The following is a 13,130-nucleotide window of genomic DNA, read 5'->3' as shown; positions in this document are numbered from 1 at the left end:
CCTTGAATGAATGTTGGGTTTAGTCACTTGTTCGTAACAACTGGAACACAGTGGAAGTGGTAGTGGGACTTCTGCAGCTGGGTCGTAAAGGTCATTACAACTGTCCACAGTTTCTTGGATTGCTTAATTGGGAAGCCAGCAGGCATGTTGTGAGGACTCTCAGCTCTGTGGAAGGGCCCACAAGGAAAGGAACTGAAGCCTCCCACCAACAGCCTGTACTGCCCTGTCACGTGAGTGAGCCTCCTTGGAAGCAGATCCTCCAGATTCAGTCAAGCCTTCAGATGACAGCCTCAGCTGAAATTAGGCTTCAACCTCAAGAGACACCCTGAGCTGGAATGTTCTAATCAGGCCTTGTGAATTCCTGACCTGGAGAAATCTTGAGATATGATATATGGTTATTGCTCCTTTAAACCACTAAGTTTTGGGATAATTTGTTATACAGCATTAGATAGCTAATACAGAGGGAAAAAGGGATTGGCCCAACCTTGGTCATGTGCCCATCATCACTGGACCCATAATCATTGGCAAGAGAACGCCACATGTTGACTGGGTTAGGCTACTCAGCAGCTCTTTTTGGAGCCTACAATGGGTGGAAACCTTGAAAGCTGTTTGCTGCAGGACCTCAGAGACTAGGCTCAGGCCAGGCCTCCTGCCCCTTGATATTTCACCTCTAGCTCTTTCTGATTTATTTCTTTCTTCTTCTTTCTTTCTTTCTTTCTTTCTTTCTTTCTTTCTTTCTTTCTTTCTTTCTTTCTTTCTTTCTTTCTTCTTTCTTTCTTTCTTTCTTTCTTTCTTTCTTTCTTTCTTCTTTCTTTCACTCAAAGTACATTTTTTTTCATTTAAAAAAGTATTTAGAACACATAAAACAAGGCAACATTTATTCTTTCTTCTCATCTTCTGGTGTGGGGTCTGTCGGTGGCTCCTCCACTGTTGCACCGTTGCTCTCTGAGCCAATGTTACTATCACTGGTCCCTTCCTCGGCCATACTGTCCACCCCCTCCTGCCCGCTCTCCTTGTCCTCAGGAGTAGACGAGCCTTCTTCACCGTTCTGTTAGCTTTCTGTTGCTTCTTCAAGGTGTGTCTCCTCTGTCTCCATAGGGATGCTTTCGTCATCCTTCTCCTGGGTCTTACTAGCAGCTGGCTCTTCCTCGGGAACCATGCTGCTCTGACTACGTTCAGCTTGCTCTGCTGCTTCTTTCTCCCTCTCCTCTTGCCTTTTGCGAGCCTGCTCTTCTGCCTGTGCGATTTCAGCGGCAACCTTTTCCATATCCACTTCTACTTTCAAACCGCACAAACTTTTAAGTTCATTCTTAAATGAATCTGTGCTTTCTAGGAACTTCCTCTTCTTTTCCTGGTGTTGCTCCTCTATCTGAAGAAGTTCAGCTTCTAGTTTTCACTGATGAACCATTAAGGACTGGACCTGTCGTTTGAGGACCTGCATTCTAGCTGTTGTGACAACTGACCGAACGTCTGGCACCACACTCTCACTAAGGATTTCGCTGATGAGGCGGTGGTTTCTCTGGAAATGGGCAGTGGCTGTATGCTTCATTGAAAAGCCATCATCATAATCATCTGGATCTTCAGCAGGCTGAATGCTCATGTAAGGTTCTCCTTTCTCCATGCGAGACTGTCTCTGTTGACTTTCTTCCTCTAAAGCAGCTTCTGCACGACTTTTCGCATTTATGCAAGCAAGGTATGCAGGGGAATTATGATAGGCCTTCATAGATTCATTGTACTCTATCTTTTCTGCTTCGTATTTGTTTAAATATTCTTGTTTTTCTTCATCAGTGAGATCTCGCCACATGCCACCAATAATCTTGCCAATCTCCCACAACTTTAGGTCAGGGTTGGAAGCTTTTACTTGGTCCCAGACCTTTCTGCTGTACCTCATGTAGGGCATCAGCGGCTTATCTGGTGGCTTTGGGGGTTTTGGAATCGTAATACCAGAGGATGCCGTGACCCGGCTGTTGGTGCCCGGGTTCCCTCCCAGCCTGTAGTTGTTGTAGGTGAGATGACTGTATGGATTGTATCCCACAAACCCTGGTGTGCTGGGCATTTGTGTTGCAGGAGCTGGGGTGGGAGGTGGGGCATAAGATGGTCTTTTTGACATTTTGGAAGATTAAGTTCCCAGTTCCTTAAGAATGAATCTGAGACACCGCGGGCAGAAAAAGCGCCCGCAGCTCCGGCCTCGTTTCTCTTTGTCCCCTCTTTCTGATTTCTGAGTGTGACCTCCTCACAACCTGTCTGCTTCTTTTGAAGTGGGTTAGAGAGGCTGGTCTATGTTTGGCAGCCCTCAGGCCTGATTAGGAGGTGAAATAAACCATTGCAGGAAATATATCACAATTCGGGCAAACCTCCAGATTGCGGCAACTGGAAAGATGCTTGGAAGAAGCTACTGTTGATGAGACTGTTCACAAGCAAGACTCCTTGGGGAAGATTATGGTAGCATTCAGAATCCATTCTTGCATCTTACCTTCTTCTATCCTTTTTCCTTTCCTGACGCAGAGCAGGCTCTATGTCTGTCTAAAATGCTACTGTCTTTCCTTGCTTCTGGGGATGGGGATGGTGTCTCTGTTTCATAAATTCATTCTCACAATGGCTCAGAAGTCAGAGGGTCATGTAACTGGTTTAGCAGTCAGACAAATCCCAGCTCTGCTGGGTGCTATCTGTGGAGACTTAAGAGGACCCACTCAACTTTCTAGAGCCTCACGACCTTGATCTGTCTAATGGTATAATAATTACACTTAGCTGGAGTTATTATTGATACAGGGTGAGCTCCTGTAGGTGATGTGCCTTGTGTATTTGTTGGAATGTTGATGGTCATTCTGCATAAGAAAGGGCTCAGCATTTGTCAAGTGAGTTTGGGAAGCCCTGGGTTAATCAAGTCTATTTACTGTAGGATTCTGTAGAGCCCTGAATCAGCTAGTCTTTATCATGGCTCTCTAAGAAAGGCGTTTTAACAAGCTGTGTTTTCTTAATGTATTTAACCATAGAATTCTATTTTGGAGGGCATTACATGGGCTATGTCCATTGCCTCAGCCCTGTATTTGGGAAACCACCAGGGGCCAGCCATATCCTATGGTAGGCCCATGTATGGCACTTCTTTAAATAAAGATTTAATTAATTAATTAATTAATTTACAGTGTGAGCCACGGAAGGGACAGAGGGAGGGAGAGAATTTCAAGCAGACTTTGTGCTGACCGTGAAGCCAGACACAGAGCTCAATCTCATGACCCTGAGATCATGACTTGAGCTGGAATCAAGGGTTGGAAGGTTAACGAGGCCACCCAGGAATCCCTTTATGTGGTACTTCTTTTACCTCAGGGATGGCTCCCCCGTTTGAGGTGGAGGGAAGACCCAGTGGAAAGTGAGGGAAGGCCCTCCTTTCCTTCTGCATTGTGTGAATTCTGGGGAGCAGTGGACTTAGCAAAGTCTCACGTGTGCCCTCAGGTATTTCTCACAATGTACAGAGGTTTATAACATGCAAAAATAGTCTCAAGACAGCCCCTGGCATTCTGGTCCCCAGGGCAGGTGCAGACACACTGGAAGGTAGTCTTGATGGGCCCTGGCTCTTGTGAGGTCACCATACTCTTTCCACATCCCTTGCCATACAGCTCCATTTGTCACCAAAATGGAAGCCTCTTGAAAGTCATCTCAGTGATGAAATGAGCAGCACTTTTCTGAATGAAAGACACCTTTCGGTTTAACATGCCGACGAGGTAGCTTACTTAGCAGCCCCTGATGTATGGAACATATCTTTGGCTTCCTCGGCTACTGGACCGACGAGTCTCAGGGCTGACAAGGGCTCTGACAAAGATAGGCCAGCACGCAGCTATTTCCTGTCCTCAAAGAAAATAGCATTTCTCCCCGCTACAGAAATGCCCAGAACCCACCACCGTGTTCCTTTCCGTGGTGGATTCTGGGCCCCTTTGTCCTTGGCTGTCCAGTGTGTGGCTCCCTCTTACGCCATCGGGGAGGGTCAAGAGCCACTTGGATGGAGGAGGCCTCAGGAGTGGGGTTGTCTACTTCAACAGTGTGGCTTTGATACCGTAGCGTGGAGCAGCTATGCGATTTCCAGTGCTGCCAGGCCCCCTCTTGGGATGAGCAGAGCCTCTGAGCAGCAATCCTTGATCCATTTTGGAGAATCTGATGGAATCTTTGGTTCCTCTCCCCAGAGAAACACAACCTGGACTCAGCCCATTATAATAGTCTGGCATTTGGGGTAAAAACCATTGTATTAGGGCACTATGACTCTGTTCTCTTCTCATTTACTTTTTGGGGCTCCTGTTTGATTTTTGCCTTCCTTCCCTTTAAGAATGCTGACATGGTGCCAGAGCTGTGGGGACAGAGCTGTGAGTTCCTGTGCCTGGGCTCAGTTGTCCTGGTGGCGACAGCCTGGATGATAGGGGCACGAGTGTGAGCTTCCTGGCCTGGGATGGGGGCCAGTTGGGGCTGGAGGAGGGATGGGAAAGGAGAGGATTTGGGGAGCAGGAGAAGGGGGTGGGGTGGGCAGGTGGGAGGCGGGGGCAGCGGGAGCAAGGGTCTCTGACTGGGGGGCATTCAGTAGAAGGTGACACGTGAATGACGCCCGGTGGCTTAAGAGAGAAGAAGTTGGCAGCCTGAAAGGGAGGGAGACAGAGAGCGGGGCTCTTCAATATTGGCATTCATGTCGCTGTGACAGCAGCCATTTATCATACCCTGAATGGGAGTGCAGGGCCCAGTGCGCCGCCAAAGGCCTCTGGTTAAAGTTTTACCTGAGTGTGAAAGGGGCTGGGGCTTCCCTAGGCTGCGGGGGTGGCCCCCGGGGGCCCATCTGTTTGGAGCAGAAAGACTCTGACGCCAGAGGAGGGGCCACCGGACAGGATGTTTCCGGGTGCGGGGACCCCTCCAGGCGTCCCAGGCCAGCAGGGGAAGGGGTCTGCCTCACACGGGGGTCTGGGAAGTCCTGCTCCAGGCATTGAATGGGGAGCCTGGCCCCACATCAATCTGTGAGACTGCCATGGAAGCGGGGGCTGGGCTGGGCAAGTGGGAGCAGGAGCACATTTTGGCAGGTGATGTCACCGATGCCCAGCTCAGGGGGTTTTATTTATTTAATTTTTTAAAAAAGATTTTATTTATTTATTCATGAGAGACACACAGAAGGAGGCAGAGACATAGGCAGAGGGAGAAGCAGGCTCCCTGCGGGGAGCCCGATGTGGAACTCATCCCAGGATCCCGGGATCACCACCTGAGCCAAAGGCAGAGACGCTCAACGTGAGCCACCCAGATGTCCTCCCTCCTTTTTTAAAAAAATATTATTTAGTACTTGCTACACATCAGGCATCTCATATATAAATATACACATATATTTTGTTAGGGGGATAACCCCTATTTGTTGTTGGCAGAGTGAGGTGTTCTTGGGGTGCAGGACTTTCAGAGCTAAATCTGGGATGGTTTTAGGCAAAACAGGACATTAACTTGAGGTATTAACCTGAGGACTAATTCAAACTTGCGTTCATTTGATCTCACTGCAGCTCTTGGAAAGAGGCATCGCATTTACCTCCACTTACAAGTAAAGAGCCAGGCGGTGAGAGGGAAGTGATGAGCCAAGGCCACAAAGCCAGGGAGCAAGAGAGCTTGGGTCTGGAGTGAAGCAGTCTGGTTTCCAAGTTGGAGCTCCCAGCCCTCCACCGTGCTGCCCAGGCCTGGAGGGAACCCTTGTGTGCTGAGCACATTTTCTGAACTGAAAAGCTAGGAGGAGGAGGTCTGATGTGTTGACTGTTCATTGTGGTGGTCTTTAGGGTCCTGTGTTTAAGATGGGGCCTGTCCTGGACTTTGTGGTCTGTCTGGTCCACAGAGAGGCTGGCAATGGGGAACAAGTCTGTCCTAAAGGTACGCAGTGCTTCCAGCGTGTGGGGCCCTGGTGTTTATCTAGGAATGTAGCTAATGACCTTGGAGGTGCTTGCCAAGATTCCCAGGCTAGTGAGGACAGAGCAAGAGGTCAGGGAGGATAAACATGTTGGATCTTGCATCCCAGGATGCTTTGCCAAGTGGTCCCATGCCCCGGCCATGAGCAGGCACCAGGGTGATGGCAGATGAGTGAGGACAGGGGGATAAAGCTGTGTTCCCAGGCAGGAACCACTTTGGCCTATATTCCATCTTGGGTTGTGGGATAGCTCAGTCACCCCCGTGCCAGGCTCCTTGCAGAGAGAGGATGTGAATCCAGATCACGTGAGTCAAACAAATCTGCTAAGAGGCCTTTTGGAAGAAAAATGAAATCCCCCAATTCTCCCCTTTGGGAGTCCTGTGGGCTGTGTTGATGGAGCAAGTATTTTCTGGATGCCAAGTTCACACCTAGCGCTGTGGGCAGAGGCCTTAGTTCTGGGAAAACGTGTGTGTGTGTGTGTGTGTGTGTGTGTGTGTGTGTGGTAGGGGTGGAGAGGCATAAAGATGCTGGAGGATCTCTTGTTTCTGTTAAGAGACTAGCACAGCTCAGAGTGTAGGACCATTAGCTGCTCTCTCCTGGCCCATCCCCAAAGCCCAGCTGCTGAGGCCTAGCTGGCCTGGGCTTCCACTCCAAGATGTGACTTCTGTCTTGTGCGACCACATCTCGCTCCTGCCAGAAGCTATGCTCATTGACCCATTCCAGCCCCAACTCAGACCCCTTGTCTCTCCACACGATGGTGGCGCCTTGCTGTTTAGTAATCACACTTGGAGAAGCCACACTGTAATGTCCCAGAGCTGGCTGATGGGGTACAGGTGGCGGGAATGCAGAGGTCTTGGGTAACTGAGAGAAAAGCCACCAGTAGGAGGTATGAGCCTCCCCGAGGAGCCAGGTGGTGGGGTATTCAGAGAAACATGTGATGGAGGAGGTTGGAGGGGGTGCACTAAGCAGGAGCACAAGGCCAGTGCTGCTTACCACCTCTCTCTCTTTCATAGAATCATCCATTCAACACCCATGAACCGTTTGCACTGATACCTTCTCTGTGCTTGTTCTGTGTTAGGCTTAGGCTACATAGGAGAAAATATGACATGGTCCCTGCTGCTTGGAGCTTGGGAATATAATATGTAAGTTATATCTTGTGGTTTGTGCCATGAGGTAGATACATGGGATGCTGGGGTGAATGACAGGGGGTCTGGGAAGGCCTCTCCAAGAAGGAGCATGTAAGTGAAGCCTGAGGATGGACAGAAACCAGCCAGGGAGGAGTGAGGGCGGTGTGCAGGCAGAGGGGCAGCATGTGCAAAGCCCCTGAGCTTGTGAGGTTAGAGCTCAGTGAGTGGCTGGTGGCCTGGGATGAAAGTGCAGAGGGACCGAGGGTCCTTCAGGATCAAGGGCTGTGATGAGCCGGTGGCTGAGTGGGTGGATTGTTCCGTTAGAACAGGGCCCGCGAATCTATGGCTAGACCTCAGTGCTGGCATAAAACAGTAGGTGCCCGATCAATGTGTGGTGGAGAATGAGGGGAGGCAGCAGGGGGAGCTGGGTCAGGGTGGAGGCGCTTTGGGATGTGGAAATGGTTATTTTGGCGGTGGTGGCAGGGGCCATCCTTGCACCAGCCCTGTCCCCTCTGTCCCTGTTCTCCCCGCCTACATCGTCCCTCTGGCTTCTCTTAATTGCCTTGGGGATGCTGAATGGGGAGGCCGGGAGGGGTCTGCATTTGTGCCTTGCCCGGGGGGACATTAAGCGAACAGAGTCCCTCTCGGTTTTTCATGTCATTAATTGGTGATCTTCAGACTCTGAAATAGCATTTCCCCTCGCCCATCCCTTATTTCATTATCCTCAGCTCAATACACATCAGTGCCGTGCAAGGCAGCCTGCTTGGATATATTAGGAATTATTTAAATGAGATGGGGATGTATGGGTAGTTAAAAGCGCAGTCTTCTATCCTGCCCTAATTATGTATCAAATTACGTTACAATTATTCCCAAATATAAACTTGCTGAGGACCTCCAAAGGGGAGGTTCTGAGAGCCTCAGAAGAAAAGTGAAATAGGGTAGAAGGGAAACGATGGCCCTAGGCCTGGAATGGGCTCGGGGCTCTGAAACCCAGGCAGCAATGTGTGTGTGTGTGTGTGTGTGTGTGTGTGTGTTGGTCTCTCTGTCTGTCTGTGTCTGTGTGTCTGTGTGTGTATCTGTGTTGTCAACTCTACCACCACGCTGTGTCTATTTTAGGTGTTACTGGCTCAGGGTTGGCAGCCATCAATGAGCAGCAAGAAGTCCTATGCAGACTTCTGTCAAATTATGTACAATGACTCTACCATTCTGTAGCTCGTGTGGCCCTGACTCTGTGCTCAGGCTTCAGCAAGGTTCCAGCCTCCAACTTTCCCTGTGAGCCTCAGCAAACACTTAGAAAGCAACCCTCTGCGTGGGCACTTGGCAAATGCTTCTTATGCAACACTCGCTCAATCCTGGTAGGAAGGGATGGGCTTGCTTGAGGTGTCTTAGCCCAAAAGTGGCAGGTTGGGATTCACACCCAGGTCTGTTTCTGAGGCCATATGCCCCAGAAGGTGACACTGGGCCACTTGGTCCCCAGGCTAGTGAGCAGCTTTCTTCGGAGTTGTTTTTATCCATCTGTTTCATGCTAGGAGCTAGCCTCCTCTGTAATCTTTGGAGGGATCCGGATCAATCCTTATTAATAACTTAATAATTATTAGTCGTCATGAGGCTACTGATGTTGCAGGACTCTGAGTCTGGCTGCTTGAATTCCTCCTCTCTCACACCTGCCTCCTGTAGCCACTCATTCTGGGCCTGAGGATGGGAGGTGGGGGTGTTCTCATCAGAAGAGCCCTCTCCCTTCTCTCTAACTATTGGGCAGGTGGGGTTGCCCAGGGGTGTCAAGGTATTTTCAGCTAAGACTTCAAAGCATGCTGGGACCTTGTTGTGGGTTGAATTGTGCCCTATCCCCACTATCCTCCCTGCCAGTGTTGAAGTCCCTCTCTAGTACCGACATAGGGTCTTTGCAGATAATCAAGTTAAAACAAGGTCAATCCAGTATGACTGTACCTATAAAAAGGGAATTTGGGCATGGAGACAGGCACAGAGGGAGGATGGTATGAGGAAGGATGCCAAGGGAAGCTGAAGGCTTGGCATCAAGCCAAGGAACACCAAAGATTGCTAGTAGAGGGCCAGAAGCTGAGGGAGAGAGGTGCCCGGGCTGCATTCCCCCTCACAGCCCTCAAGAGGCACCAGCTTTGCCTGTGTCTTGATCATGGACTCTAGAACAGTGAAACAATAAGTTTCTTTAAGCCCCTCCATTTGTAACAGTCCTAAGTAATGGATACAGGACTCAGTGGTGGGGTATAAGCAGGGCGGAGGAATGGAGAGCCGTGGGTGGCAACCAGGAGCCTCACCCTGACAGGTGTCCCAGGGATGAGGCAGGCCTGGCCTGAGCCCATCTGACAGCCAGCTTTGTAGATGGGTGAATGTGATCTTGTGGCAGCCAGAGTCCCTAAACAGAAATGACATGCCTTTCTAGGCGGATGGTCAGCTGAGGAGTTCTCAGCAGAGTCTGGACCAGGAATCCAACCAACAGATGGAGCCAACCCCTGTCTATGGGGAGAAGGCTATAGGACCTGGTCCTGTGCTGAGTGTTGGGGCAGAGTCAGCAGTGCCCATGTCTTGTGCTTATCAGGAATTTCCAAGGCTCACTGTTCTAGCTCTGTTCCCTCTGCCCTTTGGTTCTGACTAGTTGTTACCAGTGGAATATAGAAGTGATGAGAACACCTCTGAGTTGAGGTGGTTAAGAGAGAGTGGGCATTCTGCACACATCTTCTCCTTCCCTTTCCTGTCTGCTGCTGGCATGAGGGGACTCAGGAGGGAGCCTTGACATAGAAAGGAATCTAGGGGGCAGCCCGGGTGGCTCAGGGGTTTAGCGCTACCGTCGGCCCAGGTTGTGGTCCTGGAGGCCCGGGATCGAGTCCCACATCGGGCTCCCTGCATGGAGCCTGCTTCTCCCTCTGCCCGTGTCTCTGCCCATCTCTCTCTCTCGCTCTGTGTCTCTCATAAAATAAAATAAAATAAAATAAAATCTAAAAAAAAAAAAAAAAAAAAAGGAGTCTGGGCCCAGAAGTCCTTGCGTGGGGACAACTGCCCTGGATGAAGCCTCGAAGAAGACGTTACCTATGGGGGGTGTTTAGCCCAGGGCCTGGTTCCTGACATAAAGGATATATCTGATTAGTATTTATGTCTCTTTCTCTTCTGGGGTTCAACTCCCTAACCCCAGAGATGAGACCATCTTTGGTGGGCCTCTCTTTCCCGACTCAATGAAATCTCTCCTCCAAGCACCTCCTGGATTCCCCAAGAGAAGCTGGGGTTCCTAAGCCTGACCTTGGAATCCCTTTGATTTGCAAGATTGCTTATTTCCATTTTTAAGGAAGCATTTCTAATAAAGGTACCAAAACTATTTTTGCATGCAACTTTTTTTTTGGGGAGGTAGGACAATTTGTGCTAATTAGATGTAAAAATCATTCCTGGGAAAATTATATAATTTACATGCAATTTACAAAATAGGCCTTTGATATTATTTGTGCTGCTACTTTGCTGTGAAGTTAGTAAACAGCGTAAACACTGGACCTGGGTGAATGTGCTCTAGGGAAAGAGGCCCAGGGGCTCCTGATGTGAGGCATGGCTCTCTGGGGTGATGGAGATGCCAGGTTCTCACTGTGGAGGCCCATTCCCCCCGCAGGCAGCCCTGGCGGTGCCAGCTGACGCCACCATGCCCCACTTGTGCTGGATTGCAGTTTCGGGATGACTCATAGATGGCTTTCCACATGTCTCAGCTCCGGTGTGATTCTCGAGTACCCAGGTGAGAGCAAAGCCTCTTGGCAGGTGCTTTGGGGGAAAGGGAGGGAGGTCCTCAGTGGCGTACGGAGGTCTCTATCCTGGGTTGTGTTTTAATTAGGGACTTGGATGAGGACCCTAGGTTAGTTAAGCACACAGGTAGATGGAGTGAGATTGGGGGGGATAGTCAATGGGGTGGAAGACAGGACCCAACAACCTCTAGACAGGTGGGAGCTATGTTCCACCATCACAGGAGGAAATCTAACAGGTGCATCCGTAAAATCATCCATTAGGAACTCAGTGGGGGAAGATGATACTCTGCAGCAGTCTCTCCGTCAGGGCCAATCGGGAGGCAGAAACCACAGCAGCTACTTTAATAGCAAGTGTTTCATATAAGGGACAGGTGGTCATCAGAAAACTGGAAAGATCAAAACTGAACACCGAGGCATCATGGGGGGGGGGGTGTGCTCCAGAAGTTAGAAGCTGGGAGGAGGAGCCCCAAGGAGCTGGGGCTCAGATCTTCCAGGAGAAAACGCCAGCTGGTGAGGGCTGTGAGGGTGACATGAGGAGACTGGTTCTGTAAGTGTGGGAAAACCCCACAAACTGGATAGGGTTTTTCTAAGTGGGCTGAAATTAGCTGAAAACCCAGATGCTACCAGATAGGAATTAAGGTCGACCAGGGAAGTGAGTACCATCTTTACTCCCTTCAGGCTGCAGGGGAAGGACAGAGCCAACTCGTTCTGGATGGATTCAGATGGGGAGTGATCGGGGATGGCTCCAGAAAGGCGGTTTCCAGGTTGAGATAAAGAAGACTTAGGGGCATCTGGGTGGCCCAATCAGTCAAGCAGCTGCCTTCAGCTCACATCATGATCCCAGAGTGCTGGGATGGAGCCCTACATCGGACTTCCTGCTCCCCAGAGAGCTTGCTTCTCCCTCTGCTGCTCCCCCTGTTTGTGTACTTTCTCTCTCTGTGTGTGTGTCAGAAAAAATAAATAAATAAATAAATAAATAAATAAATAAATAAATAAAGGAGACTTTATTTTCCTTAATTTTCTTTCTGATTTTAGAAGCAATATCTGTTTTTGTAGAATCCTTGGAACATACAAGTTGCTGAGATGTCAGCTGGGGTGCAGGGGAGACATGATTTCTCAGAGTTCCAGGTGAAATGATCTGGCCCTTCTATCCCCAAAGCAGAGGACACTCAAAGCCCTCTTCAGGAGTTTTTTTTTTTTTTCCTCACCAGGAGTTCTTTGCATTCCCCTCTGGTTTACATTCTCCAAGCCTCCCCTGCTCTTTGACCCCCGCTATATTGCCCTGAGATGGAGCTGGGCCTGATATTGGCTTCCCCTTGGGCCAGGCCCTCAAGGATTCAGCTTCTAGCCCATGTACAAATCAAGCTGTTTGCCCAAAGCCAGATTCTTTCCGAGAGGAGTTTTGGCACCAGTTCTTAAGATAATTACATTTTTTCCACCTTGTTGCATATAGAAAAGTTTAAAGAAGCAAATAGAAATCATTTGTAATTATACCTTCCAAAGATGACCACTCTTAACCTTTTGGCCTTTTTTCCCTCTGCAAATGTATTCATTTTTAAGATAATTTGGATCATAGTGAATATTATAATTTTGTATCTTGCTTCCCCTTCCCCCATCGCTTAATACACGAACATTTTCCAAAGGCCAATATGTGTTTTTAAAAATATCTTTTTCCAACAGTGGCCCAGTATAGAATTCTTTGGCTATGTCGCAACCTGTTATGTGATATTTTGCTTTAATGGATTTTTTTTCTTTCATGACTAGTTTTCTTGTTGATATCTTTTTTACATAAATCTTTGTGCATATCTTTGAAAATTTCCTTAGACTAGAACCTCAAAGCAGGATGACTGGTTCAAGTGATATATTAAAAACACCTTTTATTATGGAAAATTTTCAAATATACATTGGAGAGAGTTGTGAGCTGGACACCCTGTGTTATCATTCAGCTTTGACGATTACTGAAATTCTGACAGTTTTATCTATCCCATCCTCATTTTATTTTTTTAAGATTTTTTTTTTTTTTTAATGATAGACAGAGAGAGAGAGAGAGAAAGAGAGGGAGAGGTACAAGCAGGCTCCATGCCGGGAGCCTGACGCGGGACTTGATCCCGGGACTCCAGGATCGCACCCTGGGCCAAAGGCAGGCGCTAAACCGCTGAGCCACCCAGGGATCCCCTATTTTTTTTTTTTTTGATTGGAATGTTTTAAAGCAAGTCCTGATGTTGTATTATTTCCCCTGTAAAAGTTAAGTTTTTCTTCTCAAACAGGTATAATGACTTCTTATAGCATAAGCAGGATACCATTTGCACACTTAAACTAACAACAATTCCTAAATATTATCTA

The 13,130-nt window shown here is 48.7% G+C and overlaps 1 long non-coding RNA gene and 1 pseudogene across 2 annotated transcripts; one reads left to right on the top strand and one right to left on the bottom strand.

Moving 5' to 3' along the window:
* Positions 1-861: 861 nt before the first annotated feature.
* Positions 862-2,241, bottom strand: LOC140618460 (SWI/SNF-related matrix-associated actin-dependent regulator of chromatin subfamily E member 1 pseudogene; annotated as a pseudogene).
* A 2,073-nt stretch (positions 2,242-4,314) lies between these two features.
* LOC140618459 (uncharacterized) lies at positions 4,315-11,784 on the top strand. Of its 2 annotated transcripts, XR_012018594.1 has the most exons (4): positions 4,315-4,416; positions 10,199-10,366; positions 10,661-10,780; positions 11,466-11,784. It is a non-coding gene; the product is annotated as an uncharacterized lncRNA (long non-coding RNA). The 2 variants fall into 2 exon arrangements; XR_012018595.1 differs by lacking the exons at positions 4,315-4,416; positions 10,199-10,366 and adding an exon at positions 6,063-6,210.
* The last annotated feature ends 1,346 nt before the right edge of the window (positions 11,785-13,130 follow it).

This window comes from Canis lupus, chromosome 26, assembly GCF_048164855.1.
Source record: "Canis lupus baileyi chromosome 26, mCanLup2.hap1, whole genome shotgun sequence".
NCBI lineage: Eukaryota > Metazoa > Chordata > Mammalia > Carnivora > Canidae > Canis > Canis lupus.
The sequence above is the reverse complement of the archived record's forward strand: the minus strand, read 5'-3'. Positions and strand labels throughout refer to the sequence as shown.